Here is a 5,096-nt window from a genome sequence, read left to right on the forward strand (position 1 = left end):
GCCTATAAAAATAAAATCACTCCTTAATTCCCATTAACTCTAATACATTTATACAATCAATCTTGATAAGCAAATGACTGCTAATATAGTATTCAGCTCTGCTTAAATGCTCATTGCTAATTCAAGAAGCTCGATGTCAATACCGTTCATACATTTCTTCAAGCATTTTGATGATAGTATCAAGTTGCAATGTCATCATCATGGTACATATAATACATGGCCGCCTTTCTTGACACCTCATCCAAATCTGAAAAAATTTCTCCTTACTTCTCATATTAGCTGTTTTTTTAAAATTTTTTGTAAGCGTACACACTTGCATTACCAACAAACATTTCAGAAGTACACTGAGTTTAAATACTTTCAGATATTAAATATAATAAGTTTTAATCAAATATGAATCAACAATAATTTTAAAACAATAAAAAGAAAATTCATGTAACTTCATACAATGTAGCCCTTAATTTTGAATAAAATCACAATATACAAAACAATAAAGTAACATGGGGCATTGCTCAGTAGTTGGCCTCGTAATATCCTGGACAAAAAAGAATTGTTGAATGAATAAATTTTGGCATACAACATGGACAATTTGTCTAAACTTGAATAAAAGGTATAGAAAGCAAAAGTGTGCAAGTAGAGTTATTTATACACATATGACAATATTCAGCTGTAATTCCTATCAGGGGTATAAATAATGGATTCCAATTATTTTATACTTTCTTTCAAATTCATTATAATTCAAATCAGGACATAAATAGTTACACCACCAGACCCAACTCCAACCCCTCCGCTCAACCCAAATGCAAACCACAACCATAACCATAACAATAATGCAAAATTTAATATAAATTAATTATTATATAGTACAATGGATAATAAAAAATTGAAACGCAAAACTCAATAAAAGTTGATTATTATATAGTACAACGAGTAATAAAAAATATGTATATTTGAACAAATACATTATTATAATAATTCTAATCAGGGGTATAAGTAATAGATTCTACTTATCTTATGTTTTCTTTTAAATTCATTATAATCAGTTAAATACACCCCCAGACCCAGACACAAACCCAACTCATACCTAACACCAACCAATCCAAATCCGAACCACAATCGTAACCATAACAATAACACAAAGTTTAATAAATTTTTTTGATAATTTAAGAATATTACTTTCTAATCGCTCATGAATTAGAAATATACAAATAAGAACATTAGTATATAGTATATTATAGTACATATAAATTAATATGGATACCTTATGGAGAATTTGAGAAAGAATGAAGCTCTCAGATATCACTTTCATATTCTCAACCTCACGCGGCTGCCTAATACAAATCTCAAGTTATACGTACCATGCTAAATTAGGAGCAATTATCGATTAAGAAATTAAAAAAAGATAAGAAATAAATTTTAAGATCCTTCGTAAAATAGAATTAATGCCAAAACGTCTTTACCCTGATAAATTTCGTATTTAGATCCTTGGTCCCAAACATTTAAAATCCATTTTAACTTTGATAACCTGAAGCTTATTCACTAAAGCTTTACCTCATATCCCTTGTAAAGTCATATTAAGGTATCAAAGTAAAATATTTTGAACTTTGGGTATTTTTTAGAGAAAAAAGGTCTGTTAAAGTTAATAATGATGTCAACTTTAGGATATTTAAGTGAAAATAAAATAAAAATATAATGTAATTATTATTAAACATCACCTTGAGACATAACAATGCAATTAAATATGATGTAATTTAGCTCAAGAAAATAAAATAAGCCAAAACGTTACAAATATCATAGAAGTTCACTTCAAACATTGTACCGTGGAGGCCATCATAAGAATTAACCCAGAGACAATTTCAAACAGTTACTACTATTAAAGCAGGGCGCATATGCAATGAACATTTGACATTTATTATTTCCACCCACATGTATGTAATATTTATTTGATTTATTATACTTAAGTAACTGTCCATATAAATTTAATTAGGTAGCTATACATTATTTGTGATGAAATGAGAAGAAAAACTTCATTATGGAAATTATACCTATATACCAAGTCAGAGGCCGAAATATCTTAAAAGAAAGATAATCTTACTTCTCAGAAACGAATTTTTACCTGAATCCTCTAAAGATATTTCCATTGATCCTCGAAACTTCTACTTCCTCTTTTTTGCAAACCAAATTAACATTATGAATGGGAGTAATATGCAAACTTTCATAAATAAACGTAAAAAATTAATTAATACGCACTATTTTTGTTTGAAGGACTTCACTAAAACCCCTGTCATCTCTCTCCGGCAATCATCAAAGGAAAATAGCCAATTAATGGAAAATAGCCAATTAATCTCAAAGCAAATAACACAAACTCACTATAACTTAGAATAAAACTAACATAGATCACCGAAACAACAAAAAAAAAACAAATTCAAACAAAAGTGAATAATCACTAATACAAATAGGTCCATCCCCAATGGGTGGTAGGAACCGTTGGGAGTAGTTTTCTGAGCACCAACGGTTTCACCTGTTGGCACAATTCGGTTTTTTCCTAAAAAAACGGAGGGAGCCCGCCCCACACCCCAAAATTTTGTTTTCCCCCAAATTAACAAAATTCAATCTCTCTCCCTCTCTGCCTCCCTCCCTCCCTCCCTTCCTCTTGCCAAAACTAGCACCGCCCTCCTCCTCTCGTCGCCGTCATCGTCGGAGCTCTCTCGCCGCTTATTCTCTCCCCTAAAAGCCCTAGTTCATCATCGTCGGAGCTCTCTTCCCTGATTCGAGCTCCTCTGATTTGAGCTCCTCTCGTCGTCGTTATCATCATCGTTGTCGTCGTCATCGTCGTCATCGTCATCATTGTCGTCGTCATCGTTGTCGCCGACCTCTCGATTGGACCTTGTTGCCGCCGCTGGATGTTCTGTCGCTACCTCCTCTTCGGTGAAAACCCTAACCCTAATCCCCCCTTTCCTTTAAAAACATACTCACCACTTTGGCCTTCTCCTCCTCCTGCTGCAGCTGTTTTCCGGCCGGCTTTGCTCGCCACTCCTAAAGAATAGTATGATTGTTTGACAAGTCTGTTTTCATGTTGTTTGCTCGCAATATGTCTCTGATTTGGTAAGTTCTCAAAGTAATTTGTTGAATGACGTTGAACAGAACTGTCGATTTGTTTAGTATCTAGTCAGATGGTACAAATGAAGACTTTAAGTGTGTTTCCTTAATTAAGAAGCAATTCTCATTTGTGTACTGATTGGTAGTTAGATTCTGCAATTAGATGCATGCTGGCATTATGATGAAAATACATAGTATATTTCTTAATTTAGTTCCTTCGCTTCTTTATGGATACTTCTGTGCTAATCGCTTGGCAAAGATCCTAGGGTAAGCTTCGATTCGCACTCCTCAATTTCTGGATTTTTTTTCTTTTCGTGTGTAAATTTCTATTTTCATTTTCTTTACTTGCAGTTAGACTCAATTTGGTGACTCTTCAAAGGAAGCTTCATGCTGATTGATGCTTTCATATCTTAGGACTTATCTTACCCCAGGGCTTTGTACATCTGTAATTTGTGCATTTCACACATCTATATGTCATTTTTCCCTTTCCAATTGATATATCTACTTCATGTGTGTGTGTTTGTAAATATTCCAACTACATACATTATAATATGTCTGTTAAATATTCTCTGCAGTTTACTATGCATAAAGACAGCTGATAGAACTGGATTATTGTCGAAAGTCATCAAGATTTCGCCTAATGTCAATTGGAATGCTGATGTGGATAGCTCTCACAAGGGCATAACCAGTAGCAAATCTCTTTGTTGCAGTGTTGAGAAAATTGTTCAAAGGTTCAATATTTCACCGGTTACTCTACTTTTTTTTTGTCTTTTTATTTGAATTAAGATAATTAGTGTCATTTTACATGGTGAGTTTTGGTTTCTATAGAGAAGATAGGTCACAGGTTGAGGCGAGCGCAAGGAGCTTGAGGAGATAAGGTCATACCGTATCTTTTATGCCTGTGCGTGCGCGTGTTGCTTTTCTCTGATGATTATGCCTTTATATTAAAAAGCAAGGCCTCTTGTAATTTTCTTGTAGGCCATGTTGCTTTTCTCTGATGATTATGCCTTTATATTAAAAAGCAAGGCCTCTTGTAATTTTCTTGTAGGCCATTAAGAATGCCCGAGAAAGGGAGATTAAAAAGCAAGGCCTCTTGTAATTTTCTTGTAGGCCATTAAGAATGCCCGAGAAAGGGAGAGAAGGATACTTCTTCGAGCAGTAAGATTATGTCTTGGCACTTCATAATTATGCTTTTGATTTTACAATTATTTATACTAGTTTATATAGGATATTTTTAGGAGACTTATTTTGCACGAAGTTAGGTTTAACTAAAACTCTGATTAAGGCATCTGCAAAAAAGCTTGTTTATTTGTTATTGATGAAGCTTCATGTTAACCTGGTAGTGCTTTGCAATGGCTAGAAAAGTAAAATCTTTAGAATGAATAATACACTTTTCCTTCAAACTACTCAATATGTGAATGTTACATCATTCCAGCCCATGAAGCTGTCTGGAATAATCAAAATTAATGCAAAACTTTCTGAACTTGTTTGCTACACTCGCAATATCGCAAAACTTTCTGAACTAGTTTCAATGTTCAACAAGAGCAAAAATCAATAGATGAATGGTTGTTTTGGAGAAATAGTGACTCACAGTCATTTCAATGTTCAACAAGAGCAAAAATCAATAGATGAATGGTTGTTTTGGAGAAATAGTGACTCACAGTCATATCACATGCTTATTACAATAGATGAATGGTTGTTTTGGAGAAATAGTGACTCACAGTCATATCACATGCTTATTACTGGAATGACGTGGGCCCATTTTTATTTTCTTGGACTGTTTTGTTATTTATCATAACTCCGTGAAAGTGAAGGTACTGGACATGTAAAGAAAGGACATGGTGATCAATTGATCATTAGCTATTATAAGGTACGTATTGAAGTATTAACGAAGATTGATTATACTTGCATGTCATATATGCAAAACCAGACTCCGTTCTGCCAGCCCTCTTATAATGATGGAGGCGTGCTTTGGAGGAAGATAGCAGTTCATAAGG

The 5,096-nt window shown here is 33.7% G+C and overlaps 1 long non-coding RNA gene across 1 annotated transcript; it reads right to left on the reverse strand.

Moving 5' to 3' along the window:
* Nucleotides 346-3,445, reverse strand: LOC109828262. Its single transcript, XR_002243637.1, has 3 exons — nt 2,251-3,445; nt 2,117-2,165; nt 346-535 (listed from the first exon to the last, which is right to left on the reverse strand). It is a non-coding gene; the product is annotated as an uncharacterized LOC109828262 (long non-coding RNA).

This window comes from Asparagus officinalis, chromosome 1, assembly GCF_001876935.1.
Source record: "Asparagus officinalis chromosome 1, Aspof.V1, whole genome shotgun sequence".
Lineage (NCBI taxonomy): Eukaryota > Viridiplantae > Streptophyta > Magnoliopsida > Asparagales > Asparagaceae > Asparagus > Asparagus officinalis.